Here is an 18,277-nt window from a genome sequence, read left to right as displayed (position 1 = left end):
CCCTCTCTCTCTAACCGTTTTTTTTTTTTTTTTTCCTTACCCTCCCCCATGGTCTTCTGTTAAGTTTCTCAGGATCCACATAAGAGTGAAAACATATGGTATCTGTCTTTCTCTGTATGACTTATTTCACTTAGCATAACACTCTCCAGTTCCATCCACGTTGCTACAAAAGGCCAGACTTCATTCTTTCTCATTGCCAAGTAGTATTCCATTGTGTATATAAACCACAACTTCTTTATCCATTTATCAGTTGATGGGCATTTAGGCTCTTTCCATAATTTGGCTATTGTTGAAAGTGCTTCTATAAACATTGGGGTACAAGTGCCCCTATGCATCAGCACTCCTGTATCCCTTGGATCAATTCCTAGCAGTGCTATTGCTGGGTCATAGGGTAGATCTATTTTAATTTTTTGAGGAAACTCCACACTGTTTTCCAGAGTAGCTGCACCAGTTTGCATTCCCACCAACAGTGCAAGAGGGTTCCCATTTCTCTACATCCTCTCCAGCATCTATAGTCTCCCGATTTGTTCATTTCAGCCACTCTGACTGGCGTGAGGTAGTATCTCAGTGTGGTTTTGATTTGTGTTTCCCTGATGAGGAGCGACGTTGAGCATCTTTTCATGTGCCTGTTGCTCTTTGCCCACTTTAGCAAATAAAGTTTTTTGAAACATAGTCACATCCACACGTTTACTATTATCTATGGCTGTTTTTGCACTACAAAGGTAGAGTTGAGTAGTTAAAACAGAAATTAGATGATTCACAAAGTCTAAAATATTTAATATTTGGTCCCTTAAAGGCAAAGTTTGCCACCCCCTAGAACATATGAGTAGAATGGAAGTAAATAGAAAAAAAAAATAAAAATATTCATTTGTTTATAATAGGCAGTGGGTCCTAATTGAAATTGAGAACAAAAATTGGTCTAGAATCACATCTCCACCACTTGGCTGGATGACCTTGAACATTTTATTTATACTCTCTGGGCATCTATCACCTTACAGAATTGCTGTAGGTGATTTGTGTGACATAGGCTGTACATATCAGTTATGATTAGGTTTGGCCCCATGTGACAGAAAACACAGAATGAAAGTATCTTGCACAAGACAGCAGTTTATTTCTTTCATGTGGAAGTGGGCAGTGGCTGTTGGTCTGGTGGGGTATGGTGTCAGCCTTTTCACCTTGCTGCTCTGCCATCTGTAGCAATTATTCTGAGGTTCTCTTATGGTACAAATGGCTTCTGGAGCTCTAGCCACAGTGCTATGATTGCTATTACTACTGATAGTATGATAGTAAGAGGAAACAAGCCAAAAATCAAATACAAAAAGCCTAGAAACAGAGACATACCTAAAGACCAGACAGCAAATCCACATTAATTGAAGTCTGGCCCAAATGACATGTACTGCCATAGTTCATGAGACAACAAGTGTATTTCATGTATTCTGTTCCTGGGGTATAGGGAGGAAGATCTAGAAGCCACGTGTTACATGTATTCAGCATCTAACACTTCACAAAGTATTTCCATAACTATTACTTTTTGTTTGCTCTTCACAACCCTCTAGAAAGGTCAAGATACACAGGTCTTAATATTCTTATTTCTATTGTACACTATAATTCAGCCAGGTGCTAAGTATCAGATCCCAGTACCTCCTATCTTTCCAAAGAGTCCATGGTTAGATCTTTGGATATTTGTTGGAAATGAAAGGGGAAAAATTATGGTGTAGAAGAAAGAAAATGACCACCCCCACCCCTCCCAAAGAGGCTCCCTAGTAGATGTAGCTAATCATACGGCTTCAGCCTCAGCCAGTATGTACGCCTGCAAGACAAAGCAAAGAGCATCTATTTTGGGGATGGTCAGGAGGACAGCAGACAGGGACTGTAAGGCACATGGCACATAGGCCAGTTCAATGGCATCACTGTTATTACCTAGGCTTACCTCTTATATCTGCTGTGGTCTTGGAAACTCACTTCCTTTTACTGGACCTCAGTTTACTTTTCTAGGGAAGCAAAGGGTTTGGAATCAGCGGCTTGCTGAACCATCTTCCAAATCTTCAGTCCCATCAGCCTGGGAACCTACTTTTTGAAGGGAAACAGCTCAGATTAGAGCCCAAATTGGAATTCTCTGTCTGGTTCTCTAGCAGCTAGCTGTGTGTTTCAGAACAAGCTAAAAAACAGATGACTCTTGCATCTGTAAACAGGGGCGAATACCGCCTAGTTTATTGGAAAGGCAAGAACTGTGAGGTTTAAATGAATTGGGTGTGTCTAGGGCCCACACATTGTAACTTCTGCACAGGCAGGGCCTATCTGCTTTGAGGATTTAAAGACTGTGACACCACTTCAGAGGGTTGGCCAGAGGATTACACGGATAAATTCCTGCAAAGTATCAGAAAGAGGACCTGGCACAAAGCAAGCATTCAGTAATTATTATTAATATATTATTATTATTAATGACATCCTCCTACAACGGTCAGTAAATTGCATTCAGTAAATGGTTGAGAAGCGGTTATAGATGCGGATCTTCCACACCCAAGCGTCAGAGGCTGCGAAGAGTGTGCAGAGGACCTCCTTGCCTTTTTAAAAAGTCCCTAAGGCCCGTGGAGCCGGGGCGAGGCTTCGGAGGCGGGGGCGGGCACAAGCGGGCCAATCCTCGGCCCGGTTCAAAGGGCCAATCAGGGGGGGTTTTACAGGGGCCGCGTCCGGCGGGGGCGGGGCCGGGGGCGGGGCGCAGCCGCAGCCACTCTCTGGGACCGCTCTGCAAGCGCGCGGTGCCGTTCCGCACGGCAACCTGCAGAGCCCCGCTAGCTAAAATCTAATTTCAGATTGGACAAGTAAGTGACCCTCCTCCCAGTCCCACGTGTGCAGCAGGGGCTTTTGCAGGCGCGCAGGCTCGTAGCGCCCACGTTCTCCAACCCGAGAGCTCACCCGGCCCAAGCCTCCCCCACCTTTTCTGCAGTCGCCGCCCCTTCCTCTTGGTCTTCCTTCTGCCGCTTAAGTCTCAAGCTAGCAGGGCCTTCGCCCCCCGGGATGCTGTTGAGTTCCCTGTGCCCTCTCCTGGGTGAGGCGGCTGGCCCGTCGAGAGAAGGGTCGGCCTTTACTGCATCCCCAAGGCTGTCTATGATATGTCGGGAACCCGGGGTCCTCTGCCATCTCCGACCAGTTAACTGTGTTCACGCTCTCTATATTTTAGTCACTCCCTCCCTCCCCCGGACCCCTATTTTAGGATATTTTTTCCTGAACAGTTTTGAGTTTTTAATACAAATCTGGCTGCCTAAGACATTTTAAAGGCCAGTGCTGCTTGTAACTTCAAACGCTTTCAGCAGCTTGTGATAACGTTTAAGGTGCATTTTAGTTGTGATGGTATAATGCTGTTTGGTTACAGTCAGCCTGGTAGGAAAGGCCTAATGTTATCCTTGCTTTTTAATTCATTTCCCTTCTTTTAAGGATTGGCAAGATGTAAAATGGTGAATTTCCCTAATCATTGGCTATTTTCCACGAAAGCACTTCTTAGGTCTTAACTAATAGTGTCCCTAACTTAAAGGGTCAGTCACTACCAAAACATGGAACAGCATTAGGTTAATTTTTTAAAATAGGAGATCTGGAGGGAGGAAGTGATTACACTTTTGAATTGTAAATCAGTGAGAAAGAAGGCCGGTCTTCTCTTGGTTTGTGGCTATTATACAGATGGTAGAGTTTTGCTTTGTTTTGTTTTTGTTTGCTTTTCTTTTTTTATGGTCCACCAAATATATATCCTGATTTTTTACTTTTTATGGTTCCCAGCTGGGTCTTGCAGCCTTTCGACTGCCTCCTGGTCTTCTGGGAGTCTCCTGTTAATGAGGCCCTCTGCCTGGCTCTTGACCTGATGATCACTGGCCTGGCTGTTGGAGGGATCAGCTGAGGAGGCCGTGTGAGTGGGAGGCCCAGAGGATCGTTGATTAAGGATGATAAGGGAAAGACCAGAGAGGGTGAGAAGGGCCTTGTGATTGATTTTGAGGGGAAGTGAGCTTGGGAGCCTCCCTTGCTGGATTTGGAAATCAAAACATGCGTATTGGGAGAAGGGAATAATCCTGAGGGTGGAGATTGTATCTTTCTGGATGAAAGTAAGAAGTTTACTGGGAGGAGACTGGGCCTTCTTCCAGGCTGTGTTAATTTTTGCTGTGGACCTTGTCTTTTCCTGGAATCTGGTTCCCTTTCCCTAACCTTTCACTTAGTTCAGATCACAGTCAATTACCAGCTGGTTTTGAAAACAGTTTAGAGGTAATGAATCTTGCCCAGCCGGAATAGGGACCAGCCCCCCCCCCCCCCAGCTCCCTCCAGGGGATTTGAAATAATTATTTTACCAGAATGTACTGCAGAGATCATTTAACCTCATCTGCCCATCTCTTTATACGGAGAAATACAGAATCAACCCAGGTGGTGGTATAAGGGTCATCCAAACCAGTTCTTCCATTCATTCATTTGTTCACTAATGGTGTGGCATGTATTCTGGGCCTGGTACTGTGGTAGGCTCTGGGTAGGTAAAGATGAACAAGGTTTGGTCTCTGCTTCCAACTTTCACTCAGTCTGCTTATTATATCTAGTCTAATGAGGGAGATTATATGATTCTGAGATTAGTGTTGCGGCAGGGTATGAGGAAGATGCTGGTAATTGACTGTGATTTGAACTAAGTGGAGAGAAGGGCAAATGGCCTAATGTGGGGTTTCGTGGAAGGCTTCCCAGAGGAGATCATACTCGAGCTGAGTGACAGAGTCTCAGTATGAGTGGGCTGGAGAGAGACAAAAGGGAAGGGGATTATTTGACTTGGGAACAGCGTGTGCAAAACTATATAAACCTTGCACATTGTTGACTCGTATGGCTGGATAGGAAAGGGTGAGGTGGGAAATCACCAGAAAGGAGGCTTCGGAAGGGGAAAAGGTCAGATTGGGGAGGGTCAGGTGAGTCATATTAAGGGAGTTTGAAGCCTATCTCCAGAGCAACCAGGAGCTGTTGAAGTGATACAGATTGGTGTTTTAGAAAGTTAATTCTGGCCTCAGGGTGGAGAGAGGCTTTTATAATACAGGTGAGAGATGGGTTAGGGTGATAGTTCTGGACTGGAGAGGGAGAGAGAATACAGTTGACCCTCAAACGATACAGGTTTGAACGCAGATGCACTTATACGTGGAATTTTTACAGTACTGTAAATGTATTTTCTCTTAAGATTTTCTTAACATTTCTTTAGCTAAATTCATTGTGAGAATACAGTATATAAGAATACAGTATATAACACACAAAATATGTGTTAATTGATTGTTTATATTTTTGGTAAGATTTCTCATCAACGCTAGGCTATTAGAAAGTTAAGTTTTGGGGGAGTCAAAAGTTGTGAACAGATTTTTATGTCGCGGCAGGTCAGTGCCCCTTACCCCTGCATTGTACAAAGGTTGGCTGTGGAATGGTTAGGAATTAACAGCAATTGGATGTAGGGAATGGGAAAGGAGGGAGCAGTTACAGTGCTGTCAGGGAAAAGGCTTTCCCAACTGGGGTATTTTTCAACAGCTTTATTGAGGTATGCTTGACATATAATAAACTGTATATATTTAAAATATCTAATAGATGTTTTGACGTGTGTCTGGGTCTGTGAAACCATCATCACAAGTAAGATAAAGAACATCTCTAACATCCATAAAGATTACTTGTGCTCCTGTGTAATCCCTTCCTTCCTGGTTCTCCCAACCCACCCCCCCAGCAACCAGTGATCTGCTTTCTGTCAGTATAGATTATTTAATATTATTTTAGGATTTTATCTGTGGGGTCATACAATACATATCTTTTTTGCATGTTGGCTTTTACTTAGCTTAATCATGTTGAGATTCATCCATGTTGAGCATGCACACTTCATTTGGTGCATTGCACGAATATACTGTACTTTATCTATTTACCTGTTGGTGGGTATTTGGATTATGGGCTGCTTTTTGGCTACCACAAATAAAGGTGCTAGGACTATTCATATCCATGCCTTTGAATGGGCCTATTCTTTGATTTCTCTTGGTTAAATACCTAGAAGGAGGATGGCTAGTTCACATGGTAGGTGTGTGTTTAATTTTTTAAAAAGCTGTATTTCAGAGCGATTGTGCCTTTTTGCATTGCCTTCAGTGGTGCATGAAACTTCCGGTTTCTCCAGCACTTGGTGTGGTCACTCGTTTTAATTTTAACAATTCTGATAACATGGAGTCCTCTATCAGGGAGTTTTAACGTACATTTCCCTAATGAATAATAATTTCAAGCTTCTTATCATGTGCTTACTTGCCCATATATGTATCATATATCTTCTTGGGTGAAGTGTTTGTGAAATCTTGTGTTCACTTGTAAAAAATGAGCCGTTTATTTTCTTACTGAGTTTTGAGAGCTTTTGTATACTCATTGCAAGTTCTTTATGTCACTTGTATGTACAAATATTTTCTCCCATTTTGTGGCTTGTTTTTTCATATATTTTTAAGCTTATTTATGAGAGAGCGAGAGAGAGACACAAAATACAAGGGAGAGTGGCAGAGAGAGAATGGGAGAAAGAGAATCCCAAGCAGAACCCCACTGACATGGGGCTTGAACTCATGAACTGTATGTAAGATCATGACCTGAACCAAAATCAAGAGTTAGATGTTTAACTGACTGAGCCACCCAGCCACCTCTAGTCTCTTCATTTTCTTAACCGTGTCTTTTCATAAGCAGAGTTCCCAATTTTGATGAAGTCTAATTTGTGAATTTATAACTTTGATGGTGACTCTTTTATCAATTTATTATTTTATGGGTCGTGGTTTTAGTAATTTTATGTAAGAAGTCATGCCTAGCCAGGACTCTCATTTTCTCCTATTTTTTTTTTTTTTTTTTTTAATGTTTATTTATTCTTGAGAGACAGAGACAGGGACAGAGCATGAATGGGAGAGGGTTTTGGAGAGAGAGGGAGACACAGAATCCGAAGCACCCTCCAGACTCCAGGCTGTCAGCACAGAGCGTGATGTGGGCTCAAACTCACGAACCGTGAGATCATGAACTGAGCTGGAGTGGGCCACTCAGCCGTCTGAGCCACCCAGGTGCCCCTCTCCTATTTTTTAAAGAAGCTTCGTTGTTTTGGTTTTACGTTAAATCCACAATCTATTTTCAATTAATCTATAGCATCAGATATGAAACAAAGTTAATTTTTTCATGTATGTCATTAATTGTTCCACTACCATTTGCTGAAAAGCCTATCCTTTCTCCATTGACTTGCCTTTGCTCCTTTGGTTAAAATCAATTGACTGTGTATATGTGGAGGCCCATTTATGGATGTTTTGTTTTGTTCCGTTGTTCTCTTTGGCTGTTTTAATGCCCAATACTGCATAGTTTTGATGACTATAGTTTCGTAATAATATGATAGGAAAAGATAGGATTCAGTAGGCAGAGAGGGAAAGATGATCTGAGGTCCCTGGGTGGGGAAAAACACATATTTTGGAACAATTCTGGGAGTGGCTGACTACAATAAACCCCCTCCGGCATAACGTTCCTCTGAAGAATGTAACAGACACCACCCACTCCCCCACCAGTTTCCCTCAGGAATTTGACAAAAGACCTAACTGAAAATAAGGAGTAGACCATAAAACAAATGACCCACAAGGAATGATATGGCCATAGCCCTTATACAACGGAATCGAGCCAATCAGGAATGGACAACCCAGCACCTAGTGTTATCCAGCCAATAAAGGTAGGACCTGAGAAGGAACAAGGAGGAAGGGAAGGGTGGGTGTGTGACCAGAACCTTATTAAACAAGGACCCCTGTTGTATAGTCCACAGGTATTCACCTTTGAACGCCCCCTCTCTGTAAAGACAGCTTTCCTACCTCTTGCTTTCTAATCTTAGACTCCAATAAACTTTGCCTGCTGCTCATTCTATGTCCACCTGTTCATTCTTTGAAGTGGCCAGACAATGGATCCAGGTATTGAGGTAAAAAATCTTGCAACAGTAAGTATTGAAGCCAGGTAGTATAGGTGGATTTTGAAGTACATCTTCAAAAGTTGCTTTGGTTTTTTTAGGTGATTAGATTTCCGTATTGATTTTACAGCCATTTTGTCAGTTTCACAAAAAAGACCTATTTAGATTTAAGTTAGAATGACATTAAATCTCTACATTAATTTGGGAGCAAATTGACATCTTAACAATTGAGTGTTCTAACCCATGGTTCGTATATCTGTTTATTTAGGTCTTCCTTAATTTTTCTCAGTGTTTTGTACCTTTCAGTAGGTAGGTCTTGCACATCTTTGTCAGGTTATCTGTAGGTATCCTATTTTTTTGATGCTATTGAAATGAAATTATCTTTTAAATTTTATCTTCCAGTTTGTTGCTGCTTGTGTATTGGTCACGTATCCTGCAATCTTGCTAAACTCCTTTTCAGTTCTAATAGCCTTTTTTGTGGATGCCATCAGATACTCTATGTAGGTGATCATGTTATCTGTGAATAAAGACAGTTTTACTTTCTTCCTTTCAATGTGGGTGCCTTTTATTTCTTTTTCTTGCTATAGTGCACTGGCTAGAATCTCTACTCCGTGTTGCATGGAAGTGACATCTTCTTTCTGATCTTTCTTAGGGAGAAACATTCATTTTTTCATCATTAACTATGATGTATGATATTAGTTGAATAGTTTTTATAGTAGGTTTTTATCAGGTTTAGGAAGTTTCAGTCTGTTCCTATTTTGCTGAGACATGTTGAAATTTTTGTTTTTGTTTTTGTCTTTAACTGAAGAATGAATTTTTTTTTTTTTGGTCAGGTGTTCTTTTCTGTAACTATTAAGACTTTTTTTTTTTTTTTAAAGAATCTTAATATGATGAATTACATTCACCGATTTTTTTTTTTTTTTTGAATGTTAGACCTTGTATTCCTGAGATAAATCCCACTTGGTCAGGACCTATTATCCTTTTTATAGTTAGTTGGATTCTATTTGCTAAAATTTTAAGAATTTCTCCATTTATGTTAATGATAAATATTGATACAGTTTTCTTTCCTTGTGTTGTCTTTTAAGTTTTGTTATCAAGATAATTCTGGTCTCAAAAATGAGTTGGAAAGTATTTCCTCCAATTCAGTTTTTTGGAAGAGCTTGTATAGAATATTATTTCTTCCTTAAATGTTTGGTAGAATTCACCAATGAAGATGTCTAGAGTTCTTTTTGTTTTTGGTTTTCTGTCAAGAAGAGGAAGAACTCAACTGATTTAATAATACAGGACTATTCAGATCATCTGCTTCTTTTTCAGTGAGGTTTGGTAGTTCCTATATTTTAAGGAATTTGTACATATCTTCTTAGTTGCTCATAATATTCCCTCATTATTTTGATATCTGTAGAATCTGTTGTGATTTCATCTCCCTCATTCCTGATACATAAAATCCTAATACTGGCATCTTTTCTCTTTATTTTCCTGGTTATTCTGTTCAGAAATGTATTAATTTGATTGGTCTTTTCAAAAAAACAGCTTTTGGTTTTATTTATTTTCTGTAGTCTTTTTTTTAAACTTCTTGATTTTTCCTCTGACATTTATTATTTGTTCTGCTAGCTTTGGGTTCCTTTTATTCTTCTCTAATTTCTTAAGATGGAAATTGAGTTATTTATTTGAGGCAACTTTTCTATTACATGCTTACGACACTATAGATTTATTGCATCAAGTGCATCCTACCACTTCTGCTATATTTTTATTTTCATTCAGTTAAAATACTTTATATTTTTTAAATGTATTCTTTGATCCGTGTGTTAGAAGTGTTATTCAGTTTCCAAATATTTGAGGACTTTCCACTTATCTTTTAATTATTGATTTATAATTTAATTCCATTGTGGTCATAGAAGGTACTTTGTAGGAGTTGAATTCTTTTAACTTCTTGAGACTATTTTTTGGCCCAGAATATGGTCTGTCTTGGTAAATGTTTGATGTGAACTTAAAGTATGTGTGTTCTGCCCTTTTTTGGATAGAGTGCTTTTTACTTATCAATATATCAGCTTTGCTGACTACTGTATATTACATCCTTGCTGATTTTGTGTCAACTTACTCCATCATTGAGAGAATTACCGAGAGAATGGTGTTAGAATCTCTGAGGATAATTATGGATATATGCATTTCTCTTTGCATCTCTATCACATTTTGCTTTATGTATTCGGATGCACTGTTATTAGATGTGTTAATACTTAGGATTGTTAGGTTATCTTGGTGAATCATCCCCGTTATTATTTCTTAGTTTCTGGGAATATTCTTGACTCTGAAATATACTTAGTTATTAGACCTGTAGTGTTTTTGCTTTAAAATCTACTTAGTGTGATAATGATTTAGCTTTCTTTTGAATGCTCTGTTGTTGCATATCTTTTTCTTCTTTTTACTTTTAACCTGTGTGTTTCTTATATTTAAAATGGGTTTCTTATAGGCAGCATATAGTTGGACTGGATGACGAAGTGAGGCCTGCTAATTTCTGCCTTTTAATTGGAGTATTTAGACTATATTTAATATAAGTATTCATATGGTTTCTTTTAAATTTTTAAATGTACCCATCTAGCTTTTTCTTTTCATTTCTATTTGTTCCATCTGTTCTTTGTTCTTTTTACTCTTTTTCTGCCTTCTTTTGGGTTGTTTTTTTATAATTTCATTTTTTTCTCTCCTTTATTGGCTTACTAGGCATAGCTTTTTCTTTTGGTATTATTTTAATGGTTGCTTTAGGGTTTACAGAATACATCTTTAATTTATCAGAGTCAACTTTCAAGTGGGATTATACCACTTAACATATAATATAGGAACCCTATAACAGTATGTTTATAATTCTTGCCTCCTAGCCTTTGTGCTACTGTTATTTTATATTGTACATTTTATATCTACATAGGTTTAAACCCCATGATGTATGGTTATTATTTTAGTTTCAGGGAGTCAGTTATCTTTTTAAGACATTCAAGTAATTTTTTTTAAAGTTTATTTATTTATTTTGAGAGAGAGAGAATGAGTGAGTGAGGGGGCAGAGAAAGAGGGAGTGAGAGAATCCCAAGCAGTCTGTGCTGACAGCTGGGAGCCTGACATGGGGCTTGAACTCACCAGCCGTGATATCATGACCTGAGCCCAAATCAAGAGTTAGATGCTTAACTGACTGAGCCACTCAGGTGCCCCAGACATTCGACTAATTTTTAAAAAGCCTTTATATGTACCCACATAGTTCCCCGTGTGCTCTACATTCTGTTTTGTTTTATAGATGCAGATTTCCATGTGCTACCATTTTTTGCCTCGCTTCTTATGGTGCAGTTCTGCTAGTAATGAATTTTTTCATCATTGTTTGAGTTAGTCTTTATTAATGCTTCCGTTTTGAATTGTTTTTCCACAGGGTACAGAATTTTAGATAGAAAGTTTTTTTTTTTTCAATACTTCAAAAATCTTACTCTGCTGTCTCCTAGCTTGCATTATTATTTCTGATGAGAAATCTGTTGTCCTTTCTATTTTTATTTCTTTCTTCTGTAATGTCATCTTCTTTAATAATCTTTATTATTTACTTATTTATTTATTTTGAGGGAGAGTGTGTGAAAGGGAGAAGGGCAGAGAGAGGGAGACAGAGGATCCAAAGCGGTCTCTGGGCTCGGAAAGTCCAATGCTGGGCTTGAACCTACGAACCATGAGATCATGACCTGACCCAAAGTTGGATGCTTAAACTGATTGAGCCAGCCAGGTGCCCCCGTATTTTTTTTTTTTTTTTCTTTTGGGCGATTGTCACCTCCCCTCCCCCCAAGCTGCTTTTAAGATTTTCTGTATCATTGGTTTTGAACAATTTGAATCTGATGTTGTCTTGGTTCAGTTTTCTTCATATTTCTTTTATTTGGGGTTCATTGGTATTCTTGAATCTGTGAGTTTGTAGTTTTCATCAAATTTGAAATGTTTGTGACCATTGGGTCTTCAAATATTGTTCCTGACCCCTTCTCTGTGCTCTGCCTCAGGGATTCCCATTTCACATATATTGTACCACTTGTAGTTTTTCCACAGCTCACTGATACTCTGTCTATTTTTTAAGAATCTTTTCTCTCTGTTCATGGTTAGTGTCTTATTGTTGTGTCTTGAAGGTCACTCATCTTTTCTTCAGTATTGTCCAATTCTATACAGTAAGTTTTTCATCTCAGATATCCTAGTTGTCATTTTTAGCATTTCAGCCTACAGTTGCTTCATCTTCCATTTCTGAACTTTCAAGTTCAATCTCTCGCCTAGCTTTCTGACATACGAGATACAGGAATCATAGCTATTTTAATATCTGTGTCTACTAATTCTGTCCAGTGTGTCAGTGTGAGGTCACTGCCCATTGATTTTTCTCATTTTGGATAGTATTTTCCTGTATCTTTGCATGCCTGGTAAATTTTGATTGAACACCAGGCATTGTGTATTTTACCTTGTTTTGTGCTAGATAGTTTTTTATTTTTATAAATACACTTGAACTTTGTTCTGGGGTATGAGTGAGGTATTTGCAAACCATTGGATTCTTCTGAGTCTTGCCCTAAGCTTTGTTAGGTGGGACCAGGGTTAATTCTTCTTCACTGCTGAGGTGAAACCCTTCTACTCTACTTAGTACCCTGTGAATTACGTTTTTCCACTCTGGCTGGTGTCAGTGGGCACTATTCATGGCCCCGTGTGAAGTACACCAATTCTGGGAGATTCTGGCGCAAATGGTTTCCTCACACGCATGTGGTGTTTGGTACTCTCCTGAATACTTGAGGAGCACCCTTTGTAGTTCTCTGGAATTCTCCCTCTGTGTAACTCTCTCTTTTCTTGTACTCTGCCCTAAGAAATGTAGCTTCCTGTTGTCCACAGACTCCTAGCTCTGTTTCCTCAATGCTGGCAGACTGCAGGGCTTGGCCTGGATTTCCTCTTCCTGTACCATGGTCCCACACATTAAGCTTCAGCAATTTCAGGACATTTCATTTTCCCTCCCCTTTCTGGGCTCACTGTACTTTCTTGCCTTAATGTTCAGTGTCCTGAGAACCCTCATTTCCTATATATGTATATTTTTAAAGTAGTTTTTGATGGGAGGGTAAATATGGTTCCTGTTACTTCATCTTGGCTAGCAGTGGAGGTCTTCAACTGGAATTTCTGAAGAAAATTTAAAGAAGGGACTATTTGAGGGTATGAGGAAGAGGTTTTGAAGTATCCAGGCACCAGTAATAACGGGACCACTTTTACTCCTTGATGTCTGAAAGGGCACAGTGCAGGAAGTAGATCAAAAAGAAATAGAAGACACCCTCCAATTAGGATAATTTTTTAGTAAAGGAACTATTTAGAGAGATGAGGGCAGCCTGAATCCATGGGGCTGAGAAAGTAGGATTGTTCTGTCCTATGTAAAGGGGTTAGGAGAGGAATGTTACCAGAACCCAAAAGGAGAAACTGTGCAGAAATCTGCCTTGAGAGGCCTTGTTACCTTTGTTCAAGAGATGCAGGTTGTTCGGTCCAAGGGAGCCTGGACCTTACTCTCCTTCCTTCTTGACGCCTTTTGCTACTGCTCTCCATTGTCCAAACCCAAGTAGAAGACAGACGGTTGGGCGCCTGGAGATCCAGACGGTAGCCCTGGGAGAGAGGGTAGGCAGAAAAGGATTGAGTGTATGGTAGGGGGGGCAGGCAGGCTGAGAATAACGTGCATAGGAGTCATAACCTATAGATGCCTGGCAAACAGTCAGCATGGTTGGTGGTGCTGCTCACTGAGAGACAGGAGAGAAGGAATAGTATGTCTGGGAGAAGTAGGTTTGATGTGTGAGGGGGGAAATGATGAGATTTCCTTCCCAAACTAGGAATACTTTTCCCAGGAGACTCCTCTATAACATCCTCCCCCCACCCCCCTGGCCCGCCCCCGCCACCTTTGCCTTCATCATCTTAAATTATTGAGGAGGCTCTTACCAACATGGAGGAAGCAGACTTCATACAGCAGGTACCTATACAGTGATACACGGTGATGTACGTGTGGGGTGGCTTTAGGGAGAGTAGGGCGATGAGGTAGAAATCATTCAGGCTCAGTGTATTACCAGTCCCTTGGCCATCTGGAGTCAGGCCTCCGTTATAGCAAAGTCTGTTGCAGACCAGGCTGACAGCCGAGGAGCTTGTGTTCTGCTAAACCAGCCACAGGATGGAGAGATTAAGAAGACTCAGTTACTGGTGGGTTGTGGGAGACGAAGAATGAGATGAAGACTGTGTAAAGTCAAGAGTGATTTCAACAGACAAGTCTCAGTGTATGTCGTTCACGGAATTCTGGGATGGTAGAACTACTGGCCAACTTTGAGGTTAGAATGAGGCTACTGTTAGGACGTTTAAAAGTATTCGGTGACCTGGTGGAAGGGGCATAGGACTGAAGTCCTTCTCTGATTTTTACTGGTTCTGTGACGGTGGCCAAGTGACCTTACTGCACAGAACCTTAGTTCCCCCATTTCTAAGTATGGATCCCTCCAGGGTTGGGAAAATTAGCAGGGTCACGTCATACTGTGCACAGATACTGTGCTTGGCAAAGAGTAAGCCCTCATGAGATCCAAGGTGAGGATTGGCTCAAAATATAAGTATGTTTGGGAAACATTTGGATTCATGTGAAGATACATCTTGATAAAACAGTAGGAAGAGTAGGGTAGTTGACAAAGGCTCCCTCAGAGCCCTCCTTTGGAGACAGTTTGGGAACATATTCAAGCTCCCTTTCCCTTTTCTCCGGAACAAATTATTCTGCTCTTAGTGTAATTGGATATTGGGCCGCATGGGCCCCTGATTTGTCCCAGTATATGTTGCATCCAGTGGGTCTCCAGGCAGGTTTCCATGTGCTGGTAGTACAGCTTACCTGCTCTCCATACAACATCACATGGAAACGTGAGTGTCTGAAGATCATTCTCATTAAACGTATCAAGTGCGCCTTATCCCTTTTATTTTAGAAAAAGCCATGGCATGGAGGAGCGCTTATAGGAACTGAAAACCTATAGTTTTGGAGGAAAGAAGACCAATAGGAAGTCACTAGAATCATCGTAAAGCATTTGAAAGGGATAGCTCCCCTGAAAGGAATTAGGTGGTTTGGATGATCCCACGGGACAAAAATGAGGTGTGGAGGATGGGAGCCACACAGAGCAAAGCTCCACTCACTATTAGGAAGATCTCTCTTGTTACTACAGTATTAGCTGCTCATTGTGAACATTCCGACAGCAGAGTGGGGAAGTTCAAAATGTCCTCCACGTTTCCACCACCTTTCTTTTCCCTAGGTGTCACTGCAGGAGGCGGGAGTTGGTGTGTGCTTCCTGAATCTCGTGTGTTAGGTCTTAGTACAGTACGTTGACCCTCAAACTGTCGCATCTGTCAAGATCACCTGGCTTTTACAGTGCTGGCTGTGGAGTTGCACTCCCAGGGCTTCTGAAGCAGTAGATGTGGGCTGGAGGCTGAGAATTTGCATTTCGAGTGTTCCCTGGTGATGCTGATGCTGTTCTTCTGGAGACCACGGTTTTAGAACCACTGATGCTTAAAAAAAAAAAAAAAAAAAAAATTTTAACATTTATTCATTTTTTGAGAGACAGAGACAGATCGTGAGTGGGGGAGGGGCAGAGCGAGAGGGAGACACAGAATCCGAAGCAGGCTCCAGGCTCTGAGCTGTCAGCACGGAGCCTGACGTGGGGCTCGAACTCACAAACTGTGAGATCATGCCCTGTGCCGAAGTTGGACGCTTAACCCACTGAGCCACCCAGGCACCCCAGTGATGCTCTGTCTTTAAGAAAAACAAAAAACAAAAAACAACAACAAAAAACTAGTACAAATGTAGTCTCTAAGAACTTGCTCTTTTATTTAATAACATACCATTAGCATTTTTCTTTAGCCCCTTTCTCATTGGTATTACTAGCTCCTTATGTATAAGTTTCAGTAAGTCCCCTATTAGTAAACATTTAATTTGTTTCCAGGGTTTTTGTGAGTGTGCTTTTGCCTTAACGAAAACACGTTGTAGTGTATATTTTTAATGTATATCTTTTAGGTGAGCCAATCCATCAATTCTTAGAAGTTAAACTGTAGGGGAGGGGTGCCTGGGTGGCTCAGTTGGTTAAGCGTCCGACTTCCGCTCAGGTCATGATCTCACGGTTCATGGGTTCAAAACCCCGTGCATGGGGCTCTGTGCTGACAGCTCAGAGCCTGGAGCCTGCTTCTGATTCTTTGTTTCCCTCTCTCTCTGCCCCTCCCCTGCTCGTGCTCTGTCTTTCTTGCTCTCTCAAAAATGAATAAACATTCAAAAACATTACCAAAAAAACCCTGTAGGGTAGAAGGGGAGATTTCAAAAATGGATAGATAGTGCCAGATGGTTCTAGAGAAGGCTGAACCCCTTACTCTCCCACTAAAAGTGTATGAAACTACCTATTTCCCCACACTCCTGCAGAAACAGGGTAATATCAAAATTTTCTATTTTTGCCAACTTGTTACATGAGAATTTATGTTGTTTTGTTTTGCATTTCCTCCATTATTTTATTTGTGAGGCTGAGTGTTCATGTGTGTTCATTGTATTTCTTTTTCTGTGAACTGCAAGTTTGTATTCTTTGCATCATAGGAGGAGGGAACAGAATGAACACAGGTGCCAAACATTCATTTAAGGGATGGCTAGTAGCTCTTAGGGTTGTTGTATAGGGGGTTGAGATTGGGGAGAGGGGTAGGGAGGTAGGGAGGTGAGGTTAGAAGGGCAGGTGGGCACTAGAGTTTTGAGGTCCTTGGGGGCCAAATAAAGAGCTTGGGCTTTTTTGGGGCAGAAGCAGCATTGGTTCAGTCAGTAGTTTGAGTTTGTCCCATAGCTCTTGGTAATTTTGACAGGGCATGTTTGCGAAATGGCACCATCCAGCTCCCCAAGTGTAAAATCTGACCTTCAAATAACTCGTTCTTTATGCCTTTCACCTTGGACCTAAAATCCACTTGGTCATGCTTCATAAATAGGTAAACACAAGAAGAGGCCAAAGACCTCGGCTTCTGGCTGAGCATGGTCTCTGGAGGAAGGAGTTTTGGAAGATTGTGTTGGGGGAAGGGATTTTGTTTCTCTAGCTAATACTGCCCTGAACCTTTCCTGAATTTGCTGACATCTGACAGCAGTCACTGAGGTTGGGGGTTCTTCTGTTGTTCTAATTTGAGTGACTTTTCTTGGAAACGCCTTGGATTTCAGCCAATATGCTAATGATAAGAGCCTTGCTTTGAAGGTCTGGTTAGTTCTGTAGAAAATCAGTTCATAGTTAATTATGTCAGCAAATCAACAGCCTCTTGGAGAAGAAAGTGACAGAGGGAGAGAAACTACATATATACTTAAATTATTCAGAACTCAGAGGTCAGGAATTCACGTTCCAAAAAGAAGAGTCCATGTAATAATAAATCACTAAGTTTGTGTACAGTTTTCCCCGTTACGGGCTTAGCTTGGTAATTGGCATATCGAGGTTAAACTATAATAACTTTGCATTTATAATCAGGTGCCAGCCCTCACCCTCTTTCTGCCTGTTTTGCCATTTTTCTGCTTCCAGGTTCCTGGCATGGGAGTGTGAGACTGTTGGGCTCGCACTCTGAGTTTTAGTGAACTCAGTGTAAACTGGATTTGTGGAAGATAGACCGACTCAGATGAGAAAACCCCTTGTCCAAGTAATTTCTCCATCTTCTCCCCCCGCCCCATACAGGTGCCTGGTCAAGGAGGGAGATTGTCCTGAGGGAGAATCCAGGGGCCTCACACGGAAGACAGGCTTGCCGATCATGCTTGTGGAACTCTCCAAGGGCAGAGTCCCTAGAGACTTTTTATTTTAAAAGGTATTTGACTCTAGTATACATTAAAAATCTTCCCTCTCCCCCACAACCCGGTACTTGCCCCGTTCCTAGGTTACCCTACACTGTGTTGCCAGTAGGCAGGTACTAGGAAGTAGCTAGTAGAACAAACAGTCCATTAGTATCTCACGTTTATTAGTGTAGCATTTATGGTGACATAGTGTTTCTGAATCAGAGCAGAGAGAAACCATTTCTAATGTTTGAGTGTCCCAGAAGATTTCACAGGATAAACAGACCCGGAAGGGCATTCTGAGTTTGCCCAGGATAAAGGCGCCTTGTATAGCATGGAAAGCCATGTTGTAGCAGGGACAGCAGCAAGAGCCCTGCTCTGGCTTGGACAAACTTGAATTTGAATACAGCCTCCTTCGTCTCCTGGTTTTGTGGCCATCCACTGGAGATCGATCCTCACAGAATTTCAGCATCCTCGTCTGTAAATGGAGACACAGCACATAATTTGGATGGGTGTTCTAAATGAGGTGTCCCCTCTCCCTTTCTGTGTGG

The 18,277-nt window shown here is 41.1% G+C and overlaps 1 protein-coding gene across 5 annotated transcripts in view; it reads left to right on the top strand.

Annotated features, from left to right (window-relative positions):
* The first annotated feature begins 2,736 nt into the window (after nt 1–2,736).
* The window catches only part of FGGY (FGGY carbohydrate kinase domain containing), a 419,663-nt gene continuing 404,122 nt past the window's right edge, over nt 2,737–18,277 (top strand). For 4 of the 5 annotated variants that reach the window (XM_049617075.1, XM_049617074.1, XM_049617072.1 and 1 more), the window contains exons 1-2: nt 2,737–2,822; nt 17,635–17,761. The gene's annotated coding sequence lies outside the window, so the exon portion shown is untranslated. Of the gene's footprint in view, nt 2,823–6,733; nt 7,706–17,634; nt 17,762–18,277 lie in introns of those variants that run through there. The other variant, XM_049617069.1, reaches the window with a different exon arrangement.

Source organism: Panthera uncia, assembly GCF_023721935.1.
Source record: "Panthera uncia isolate 11264 chromosome C1 unlocalized genomic scaffold, Puncia_PCG_1.0 HiC_scaffold_4, whole genome shotgun sequence".
NCBI lineage: Eukaryota > Metazoa > Chordata > Mammalia > Carnivora > Felidae > Panthera > Panthera uncia.
The sequence above is the reverse complement of the archived record's forward strand: the minus strand, read 5'-3'. Positions and strand labels throughout refer to the sequence as shown.